Genomic DNA, 12,377 nt, shown 5'->3' with positions numbered 1-12,377 from the left:
CTATTTCTACTGTTACATCGGAGTCGGCTTTTAGTATAAATGGTCGAATTCTGGATTCTTATCGGAGTTCTTTATCACCAAAAACAGTAAAAGGTCTTATTTTCACTCAACAATGGATACGATCACCTTCCAAGGAATATAAGTTTGAAGACATATTATAGGAAGTCCAGCAAATTGAGCAAGTTGAAGAAGGTAATAATTTATATTCAATTCTTAATGAATATAGTTATTTTTTTATATTATTTAATATTAAATATGTTAATTGTTTCTTTACTCTCAGAATATGCAGACTCGCCTTTGAGGATTGATTAGATGGATAGTTAACTACAATTTGCTTTATGATTATTTTTGAAATCTTTACTACTTCAAGGTAATTAATTAGAAGAAAGTTGGTGCATGATTTTTAATCAATTAAGATGCTTTAATATTACATTGTTTGTCTAAGGTTCAGTTGATTTGGCAATTGAAGAAATTAGACTTTTTACAATACGTAAAGCAATTGATCTGTCCATGATAGGATATATTTCTAACTATCAGTTAATTTGGCTTTCCTTTCTTTCTGGAAAACCTTTAAGTATGGCCTTTCAGTATTTTCTTGATATATACTCTGCCTTAATATATTTTCACATACGCATTCAATAAAAGCTTTTAATATTCTTTTATTTTATTGTGTTCAATTATTCTCTTTTCTCCCTTTCTTTGAGTGAAAAAAAGTGAGAGGAGTTTTTCAACTTGCTCTTTCTAATTGTTTATCTAAGGTTCAATTGAAGTTGGACAAGTCAATTGCTTTAAGCTTTTATTAGCATTTTGGTATAAAATAGAAAATAATTTATAAAGTAGAGACCTTTAATTGTTTACAAATATTTCAGGTATTACAAAAATTATCCTAAGGGAAAGGATAGAACTGCAGCACATCTCCCAAAGACAGGAAGTGAGGTCATTATGCCTTTACAAGTATTTTGGAAACATGCTCATCTGGTTGTAATGTGTACTAAGATGCCCAACTTCTTAGAGTTTAATATATTCTCTTTTTGTTTTGTTTTTTTTTTGGATTCTTGGGTGTAATGTCTACTCTTAAAAAGTTGATGATAATTCTTATATAGATTGCAATATGATATGCAGTTTATCTTTTTGGTATTTTTGCATTGGCAGAAGAAATATCATTTGGAAAGATCGATTACTATAGTTACATGGTTATGTAAATTGGGACTATTTCACTGTCAATGAACACTATTAAACAAGAGAAAGTATGGACACTGTTAAACATGAGAAAGAAAGGAAATTTGAGGAGTTTGTTGATCGCGTTTGTAACCAGATCTTGTGGATGTGCAAATGTTCTACAAAGAACTTCTCTATATGTTTGTTCCTTTAAAAAGATTATCTTTGAAAAAGAAGGGATGATTGATTAGAATTTTCATCAGTTTTCTAGAACTGAAATTGGAACCATACAACCTATTGGCTAGCATAGTTGAGGTCAATGCTAAAAAACAAAAACATGGTTGTTATTGGTAAAATTGTATTTAGGACTAAATAAATATTTGGAGCATAAGTTTATCGGAAAAAAATTCGAAAAACCCAAGAAACCCGAGAAAACCCGATATTGAAAAATCCGACTTTTGTTGGTTTGGTTTGGTCTATAGATTTAAAAACGCGATACAATTGGTTTGGTTTGGTAATTACAAAATCCGAACCAACTCGACCTATGTACACCCCTATCAGTGACGAATTATTTTGTCACCTAAAATTTAGTCACCAAAGAATTTATTGGACGAAATTTTGTTTTTTGTCAATCTTTTGTCCCTTAAATAGCGTCACTAATAGTATACAGAGATACTAATAACTTTGTGGTTCATTGCTAAATAAAGTTAAATTAACTATAATATTGTTTTACGTCCTCAAATACGTAGTATTTATGACAAACTATCATAAAAGTACAAAAAATTGCAGTTGATAATGTGGTTTCGACACTAAAACGTGCATTAATGATGACGAAACTACCTCGTTTTTCTAACTATTTAGTCTAATAAGTAACGATGTCAATTGTCTCTAAAACTATATGTATATTTTTTTCCTAGTTGAAAAACGTAATTTCATCACTAATGACTGTCTTTAATCTACAAAAAGATTTTTCGTCCCTAAATGTATGATTTAGTGACAACTTTGCTTTTACAAAAATATCTGTGGTTGACGCAGTATCCTGTATGCGTTATGTTAAAGTAAATGAAAAGATAAGAAGTTGCAGAAACTGCAATTTCAATTTTTGATTGTTAGGGAGGTTTAAGTGCTTTAATTCTGATGACTGATGTAAATATTTGAAATTTTTTATTTTGTATCCGAGGGATAGACTCTGGAGATTAGCAGGCTGTGAATTGGCCTAGTTTTGTACATATTCATTTGGTGATTAAAGGAAATTTTAATTACCAACAAAAAACTTGTATTTTGTTTTTTGAAAACTATTATGTTGTCGCTAAAATTATTACTTTACTGACAAAACAAAATGATCAGTATAATTTATTATGATTATAATTATTCATAAAATACAAAGTTGATTCGTAATCAATAAAAAGGTAATCACCAGACAAATTTTACTTTTGTCACGAAATATAGTCAATTTGCGACAAATTAATGTAAATTAGTGGACGTTTAAATCCGCAACGATACTATTTACAGTTTGTACTGTTTTACTAGTTTTTTAGTTAATTTAGGAGTTTATAAACAGTGACAAGTTTTATTATATGTATTTTACTCTTTAAACTTAGAGTCATACAAGTTGGATACAGTGTTTTAAAAGGCGTGGGCATAAGGCGAGGCGTTTTACATATGCCTCAGCGAGGCGTAAGCCCCGAGACACGGGGGCGTAAGCCCCATAGGTATTTAATTTTTAATATTTTATAAAATAATATAATGACAGTAAATATTTATAAACATGTAAAATTGCATAAAAATTGAAGAAAACTATATATATGTGTGCTCCATCCCCACAAAAAACTAATCAAAATAATCTATTATACGTTACTTACAAGCATAAGTAATTTGAGTCTAAAAGAATAAAGTTTGGGGCGTGAGGCGAGACGTTTTGCTTGATATGGGGCGAAGCGTAAGCCTGGAGGCGGGGGGTTTGTGGGGGGAGGGGGGTGTAAGCCCCATGGATCTTTAAAATTTTTAATTTATAAATTAATAAAATAATATAATAACACAAAAAAATATAAATTAAAAGTTAAAAATTAAAGGAACTCATAGAAAAAAATATCTAGCATGATTCTTAAGTATAACTAATGCATACAAATCACGTATAACATTTTTAACTTTCAAATAATTAAAAACTTATAATTTCTTTAAAAAAGAATGATCAAACTCCACGTTTTACCTTCCTAAAAGTAAATAATTAATAAAATCTTATTAGTACGATAATTAAAATATTACTCCTTCATGAATAAATAGAAATTAGTTTAAGATATCAAATTAATAAAAGTGTATAACAAGGAGGGACAAATGAATTAAGACACGACAAATAACAAGTGAAGATATAAATTCGCAATACTATGTCTCATTATTAGAGTTATGCACAAGCTTCATATTTCTATCGATGAATAGAACTTTTATCGACAAGGGAGACTTGCTCAGTTGGTAAAAGCACCTCCACCTACGACCGTTAGGTCGTGGGTTCGAGTCACCTTGGAGGGGAAGTGTGAAAATACTATAGATCATCCTAATTTGGGAAGGGTTAAAAAAAATAGAACTTTTATCATTAATTTGTTAAAGAATTTTGAAGGCCAACGATATTAATTAGGAAATTCGATACGTGATTTACGTTAGAACTGTTAGGCGAGCGTTGGCCGTTAGGCGTGTTTAGGGCGCACAGTCGGGCGCTTGAGGTGTAAGCCTCACAGAACTAAGGCTCATACATGAGCCCCAGGACGTTTTGCAAGTGCCCCGCCCAAGGGCGAGTCCCAGAAATGCCTTTTAAAACACTTGTTGGATATAACATAACAAAATAAGAAAAACTTTACCCACAATCATATAATTAAGAACTAAAACTATATTGAGATAATATCTCTACAAACTTCTTAAATTCAAAACAATAAGTAAAATCTATCCTAACATGAAAATCTAAATACATGAATATTGATAAATTAAAAGACATGCACGTTACTTCCTTGTATGTTATCGTAGAGCTACTTCTCTAATAACTTTGCACTTAATCAATTTCCACTTTCATGTACCTACGTGAAAAGAAAAGAAAAAGATAATTCTAATACATACTTTTGATATTATTAATTATTGTGAAAGCATGAATATAATGTTGGTTGACCAAAATAGCAGCAAATATTTCTACAAAAAATAATTACTTGGTGGATAAAATTATAATATTCCAGTGCCATACTAATTCCATTTGAACAATAACACTGTGCAGTAGAATGAATTTGCATAGACTTTTAAATCTTTTTTTTGAATAGGACAGAATTCTTCGTCGGATTTTTTCATTCTTTTTTTCCTATTAAATAAAAATTATTTTAAGATTAATTATTACCGTATTTTTGCTATAATACCATGCAACTTGCGTTAGTGGCAGTGGCGCAGCCACATAATGTAAAGGGTGTTCAATTGAACATCTTTTATCGGAAAATTATACTATGCTATATAAAAAATTATATTGTGTATATATGTAAAAATTATTTATACGTATATATTAAACTTTGAACACCCTTCGCAAAAGTCCTTATTTTGCCACTGCAATATGGACACAATATCTCAAATAATTGAAATTAATTTGAAATTTGATTGATTTAGAAGTCCACACAAATTCATTTTAATCAAAATTTTAGTAAAATTAATATTTGTTTTATACATTAGATAATGTTTAACTAATGTAAAAAAGATGTTAATACCAAATGGTTTTAACTAAATCCGTCGCAAAATGGCCAGTTGATGATATAAATGCAATTATTACTTATTTTATATACTAAATAATATTTGAAATATAAAAATACGGTATAATGGAGAGAATTGAACTTCCAAAATCACATATATATTAGTACTCTTTTCATTGTTTTCTTATTTATTTTATAACTCTATATGTAATCATTTAGAAGTTTCTAAGAAAATGTATTCACAACGAAAGAGGTATTGATATATATTGCTTAATACATCTCGAAGTTTGTTTTCTACTTCATTAGGCACTAAATAATACTTAATTAAAGTTGTAAACAAAAAAGTAACAGGTCATCGAATTTTCACAACTACTAGTTTACTGGTGAATTCAACTTTATGAGGTTATTTATAGCATGCTATGTAGCCTCAAAATTAAAATGATATATTTTGTGAAAAAGATTTGTGCCTGAAGGATGATCGATGTAAGAACTACTAACTTCTACTGTGTAGTAATATATCAATAGAAGAAAAGGACGCATACTTTATTTATACGAGAAGCAATGGTGAAAAAAGTGTAAATGTTTGTGACATGGTAATAAATAATCAATGAATTGTGTTATATCCTTTAAGAATAAAATGGATGTTGGTTCACTTGGTCATAAATTTTAAGGCACGGTACCATCTTCTACTCCTTGTTTTGGGGCATGACGTAAGATAACCATCACACACATATATCAAAGCAGAGTGATGATACTAAACTAATAAGAAAAAAAATATTAATATTCTGCGATGAAGCACCTATGTCTAATTGTGAGACTGTCGAAATAGTTGGTGGAGCTTATATATATATATATATAAAACACTATTTCAGATAAGAGTGGGTTGCTCTAGTGGTAAGCACCCTCCACTTCCAACCAAGAGGTTATGAGTTCGAGTCACCCCAAGAGTAAGGTGGGTAGTTCTTAGAGGGAGGGAGCCGAGGGTCTATCGGAAACAGTCTCTCTACCCCATGGTAGAGGTAAGGTCTGCATACGCATTACCCTCCCCAGACCCCACTAGTGGGATTATACTGAATTGTTGTTGCTATTGTTGTACCCCAGGATAGGGGTAAGGTCTGCATACGCACTACCCTCCCCAGACTCCACTAGTGGGATTATACTGAATTGTTGTTGCTATTGTTGTACCCCAGGATAGGGGTAAAGTCTGCGTACACACTACCACCCCAGACCTCACTGGGTTGTTGTTGTACATAACACTATGCCAATAAATCGTTTGATGAAAAAGTAATGATATTTGAAGGAATTTATTTTTTGAAAAAAAAGTAACTGTTTTTGGAAGTGATTTCATTATGTACTATCAATAATTCCATAATCGAGGAGAATATGAACTATAAATCTAAGCTTATTAAAACATGTCATCAAAAGAAAAAAAAGTTGCTGACAAAAATATGAGAACAAAGACAAATTTAGCGTTCAGAGATTCTGTGACGATCTAATGGGTCGTTTGGAGTATGAGCTTTTATTTCTGTGTTCCAAAACCCACCATAGCTTCATTTGATATTTTTTTTATTTGTGTGTGTGGTCCGTATCTCTTTTCGGAAAGCGTTTATGTTAAAATTTGAAGAAAATGTGATTTTTAACTTAAAATGAGACTAGAGTTGATTCACGGTCAACATTTTTGGTAAACAATCCCGAATCGGTATTTTGACGATTCTGGTAGGTTCATATGATATATTTAGACTTGTACACATGTTTGGTTGGGGTCCGAAGTGATCCGAACGTTTTTCGGCACATTATGTGCGAAATTATGAATAATGAGTTTAAGTTGATTTTTTTAAAATTTTGAAGATCATTATTTGATATTATTTCGATGATTTGAGGTAGCGAGTAAGTTCATATCATGTTATTACACTAGTGTGCACATTTGGTTTGGAGTCCGAGGGGCTCGGGTGAGTTTCAGGTGGTTAACAGATGAGTTAGGATATTTTGCAATTGTTGGTGTTCAACAATTGTTGGTGCATGATTGCAGATCTCACAAATGCGAGGTCTAGCTCACATTTGTGAGCATCGCTTTTGCGATCAAGACATCGCATTTGCCAGCATGGGCCTGGGTTGGGAGACCACGCAGTTGCGAGGAAGTGTTTGCTTTTGCGATGGTGGGACAGTCGCAATTGTGAAAAAGTTGGTCGCATTTGTGACCACCGTACATCTTTGTAAATGCGAAGTAGCTATCTGCATTTGCGAGGGGGCAGCTCGCATTTGCAATATTATTGTTACTGTTAAGTTACAGCATGTACATAGTGTCCCACATTGGTAGAGGAGTAGTATGTCCTTGTATAGTATAGCTATAAATAAGGCTCTTGTGTTGTATTATTCATTCATTCAATATATATCAATAACATATTTTCTCCCGTGCCTTCTCACATGGTATCAGAGCAATTGTGAGAGATTTATCGCTGTGCATAAATTCCAGCGATTCCGGGAAGAGAAATTAGTCACCGGAAGTCTTTTTCCGGCGACTTTTTAAGGCTGTTTGCGTCTGTTTTATCTCAGTCAGTGTTGTGCAAAATCCAACACTACCACAAGAGTCGTCACTGTCCGGCGACCAAACCACAGTACTATTCCGGCAGCTACAGTACTATTCCGGTAGCTACAGTACTATTCCGGCAGCTACAGTTTTCAGTATTCTGTTTCTGTGTTTTCGTACACTGTTTCAGCAGATTACAGTTGATTCTTTCTCCTATTTGGTAATAATTTGCAACAATGTCTTTGGGATTTGATGCTTTTGGGTCTAGAAACATGAATTCTGGAAACTCTAGTGCTATTATTACCTCAGAACCTCTAATGGGAGGTTCAAACTACTTAGCTTGGGCTTCATCTGTCGAGTTATGGTGTAGAGGTCAAGGTGTTCAAGATCATCTAATCAAACAGTCTAGCGATGGAGATGAAAAGGCAATAGCACTTTGGGCAAAAATCGATGCTCAGTTATGTAGCATCTTGTGGCGATCTATTGATTCCAAGTTGATGCCCTTGTTTCGTCCATTCCAGACATGTTATTTGGTTTGGGCAAAGGCACGCACCTTATACACTAATGACATATCTCGCTTCTATGATGTGATTTCACGGATGACAAACTTAAAGAAGTAGGAATTGGATATGTCTACTTACTTAGGTCAAGTACAGGCAGTCATGGAGGAATTTGAGAAGTTGATGCCAGTTTCGGCTAGTGTGGAAAAACAACAAGAGCAGCGACAGAAGATGTTTCTCGTTCTTACCCTCGCTGGACTTCCTAATGATCTTGATTCAGTACGCGACCAGATTTTGGCTAGTCCGTCTGTCCCGACAGTTGATGAATTATTCTCTCGATTACTCCGCCTTGCTGCAGCACCAAGTCCACCAGTGATCTCATCACAGATACTTGATTCCTCTGTTCTTGCATCCCAGACAATGGATGTTCGGGCATCTCAAACTATGGAGCATAGACGAGGAGGAGGTCGTTTTGGAAGATCTAGACCCAAGTGTTCTTATTGTCACAAACTCGGACACACTCGTGAAATATGTTATTCCTTACATGGTCGTCCACCCAAAAATGCTTACATTGCTCAGACCGAGACTCCAGGTAACCAAGGATTTTCTTTATCTAAAGAAGAATATAATGAGCTCCTTCAGTATCGAGCAAGTAAGCAGACATCTCCACAAGTAGCCTCAGTTGCTCAGACTGATACTTCCTTTTCTGGTAATTCTTTTGCTTGTGTTTCCCAGTCTAGCACTCTTGGCCCATGGGTCATGGACTCCGGCACTTCTGATCACATCTCTGGTAATATATCACTTTTGTTAAATATTGTATATTCACAGTCTCTTCCCACTGTTACTTTAGCCAATGGATGTCAAACTAAGGCAAAAGGAGTTGGACAAGCTAATCCCTTGTCTTCTATCACCCTAGATCCGTTCTTTATGTCCCTGGCTGTCCTTTTAGTCTTGCATCTGTTAGTCGTTTGACTCGTGCCCTCCATTGTGGTATATATTTTATTGACGATTCTTTTATTATGCAGGACCGCAGTACGGGACAGACAATTGGTACCGGACGTGAATCAGAAGGCCTTTACTACCTTAACTCACTCAGTCCTTCCACAACATGTCTTGTTACAGATCCTCCAGATCTAATCCACAGACGTTTAGGACATCCGAGTTTATCCAAACTTCAGAAGATGGTGCCTAGTTTATCTAGTTTGTCTACATTAGATTGTGAGTCGTGTCAACTTGGGAAACATACCCGAGCCTCCTTTTCACGTAGTGTTGAGAGTCATGCAGAGTCTATCTTTTCCTTAGTTCATTCTGATATATGGGGTCCTAGTAGAGTCAGTTCATCCTTGGGGTTTCGCTACTTTGTCAGTTTCATTGATGATTATTCAAGATGTACTTGGCTTTTCTTAATGAAAGATCGTTCTGAGTTATTTTCTATATTCCAGAGTTTCTGTGCTGAAATCAAAAACCAATTTGGTGTTTCTATTCGCATTTTTCGCAGTGATAATGCCTTAGAATATTTATCTTCTCAATTTCAGCAGTTTATGACTTCTCAGGGAATTATTCATCAGACATCTTGTCCTTATACCCCTCAACAAAATGGGATTGCTGAGAGAAAGAATAGGCACCTTATTGAGACTGCTCGCACACTTCTAATTGAATCTCGTGTTCCGTTGCGTTTTTGGGGCGATGCAGTTCTCACAGCTTGTTATTTGATTAATCGGATGCCTTCATCTCCTATCAAGAATCAGATTCCTCATTCAGTATTGTTTCCCCAGTCACCCTTGTACTCTCTTCCACCTCGTGTTTTTGGGAGCACGTGTTTTGTTCATAACTTAGCCCCTGGGAAAGATAAGTTAGCTCCCAGTGCTCTCAAGTGTGTCTTCCTTGGTTATTCTCGTGTTTAGAAGGGATATCGTTGTTATTCTCCAGATCTTCGTAGGTACCTTATGTCAGCTGACGTCACATTTTTTGAGTCTAAACCTTTCTTTACCTCTGCTGACCACCATGATATATCTGAGGTCTTACCTATACCGACCTTTGAGGAGTTCACTATAGCTCCTCCTCCACCTTCGACCACAGAGGAGTCTAGTGTTGTTCCCCCTAGTTCCCCGGCCACAGGAACACCACTCTTGACTTATCATCGTCGTTTGCATCCTCCATCAGGCCCAACTGGTTCTCGTCCTGCACCTGACCCTGCTCCTGCTGCGGATCCTGCTCCTAGTACACCGATTGCACTTCGGAAAGGTATACGGACCACACTTAACCCTAATCCTCATTATGTCGGTTTGAGCTATCATCGCCTGTCATCTCCCCATTATGCTTTTATATCTTCTTTGTCCTCGGTTTCCATCCCTAAGTCTACAGGTGAAGCGTTGTCTCATCCAGGATGGCGACATGCTATGAGTGACGAGATGTCTGCTTTACATACAAGTGGTACTTGGGAGCTTGTTCCTCTTCCCTCAGGTAAATCTACTGTTGGTTGTCGTTGGGTTTATGCAGTCAAAGTTGGTCCCGATGGACAGATTGATCGACTTAAGGCCCGTCTTGTTGCCAAAGGATATACTCAGATATTTGGGCTCGATTACAGTGATACCTTCTCTCCCGTGGCTAAAGTGGCTTCAGTCCGCATTTTTCTATCCATGGCTGCGGTTCGTCATTGGCCTCTCTATCAGCTGGACATTAAAAATGCCTTTCTTCACGGTGATCTTGAGGATGAGGTTTATATGGAGCAACCACCTGGTTTTGTTGCTCAGGGGGAGTCTCGTGGCCTTGTATGTCGCTTGCGTCGGTCACTTTATGGTCTAAAGCAGTCTCCTCGAGCCTGGTTTGGTAAGTTCAGCGCGGTTATCCAGGAGTTTGGCATGATTCGTAGTGAAGCTGATCACTCTGTGTTTTATCGGCACTCTGCTTCAAGTCTCTGTATTTATCTGGTAGTCTATGTTGATGATATTGTTATTACTGGCAATGATCAGGATGGTATTACCAATCTGAAGCAGCATCTCTTCCAGCACTTCCAAACTAAGGATCTAGGCAGATTGAAGTACTTTCTGGGTATTGAGGTTGCCCAGTCTAGCTCAGGTATTGTTATTTCTCAAAGAAAATATGCTTTAGATATTCTTGAGGAGACGGGGATGATAGGTTGCAGACCTGTTGACACTCCGATGGATCCGAATTCTAAACTTATGCCAGGACAGGGGGAGCCGCTTAGCGATCCTGCAAGCTATAGGCGGCTGGTTGGAAAATTAAATTATCTCACAGTAACTAGACCAGACATTTCCTATCCTGTGAGTGTTGTAAGTCAGTTTATGAGTTCTCCCTGTGATAGTCATTGGGATGCAGTTGTCCGCATTATTCGATATATAAAATCGGCTCCAGGCAAAGGGTTACTCTTTGAGGATCGAGGTCATGAGCAGATCATTGGATACTCAGATGCTGATTGGGCAGGATCACCTTCTGATAGACGTTCTACGTCTGGATATTGTGTTTTAGTAGGAGGAAATTTGGTGTCCTGGAAGAGCAAGAAACAGAATGTAGTTGCTCGGTCTAGTGCAGAAGCAGAATATCGAGCAATGGCTATGGCAACATGTGAGCTAGTCTGGACCAAACAATTGCTCAAGGAGTTGAAATTTGGTGAAATCAGTCGGATGGAACTTGTGTGCGATAATCAAGCTGCCCTTCATATTGCATCAAATCCGGTGTTCCATGAGAGAACTAAACACATTGAGATTGATTGTCACTTCGTCAGAGAAAAGATACTTTCAGGAGAGATTGCTACAAAGTTTGTGAGGTCAAATGATCAACTTGCAGATATTTTTACCCAAGTCTCTCACTGGTCCTCGTATTAGTTATATATGTAACAAGCTCGGTACATATGATTTGTATGCACCGGCTTGAGGGGGAGTGTTAAGTTACAGCATGTACATAGTGTCCCACATTGGTAGAGGAGTAGTATGTCCTTGTATAGTATAGCTATAAATAAGGCTCTTGTGTTGTATTATTCACTCATTCAATATATATCAATAACATATTTTCTCCCGTGCCTTCTCACAGTTACATTTGCGATATTTGTACCCCTGATAAACTGTTCGCTTTTGCGACCAGTGTCTCGCATTTGCGGGCATCACAAATTGTTCGCAAATGCAACATCTGTAACTGGTTAAAAGAGGGAAAAATCAAGGCTTGGTTCATTTTACACCATTTCTCAACTCCAAACACTCTAGAGGTAATTTTTGAAGAATTGTTTCTTCCCAAATTCATTGGTAAGCAATTCTAATTGGTAAGCAATTATCTAGCGGTGCTTCTGCTCGGATCATATCTACATCGGAGACTTGAGGTAGAGTTGCTGGCGTTCGCAGTCCCTAAAGTCCCCATCTATTCTATCTTTACTGTTTATTTCATTTCAAACAGTTAAATTTTGTTCAGATCATACTTTATAATATTATAGTTGCTCATGTACTCGTGACTCCAAATTTATGGGAT

The sequence above is a fragment of the Nicotiana tabacum genome, chromosome 17 (assembly GCF_000715075.1).
Source record: "Nicotiana tabacum cultivar K326 chromosome 17, ASM71507v2, whole genome shotgun sequence".
NCBI lineage: Eukaryota > Viridiplantae > Streptophyta > Magnoliopsida > Solanales > Solanaceae > Nicotiana > Nicotiana tabacum.
This window is presented reverse-complemented; position numbering follows the sequence as displayed.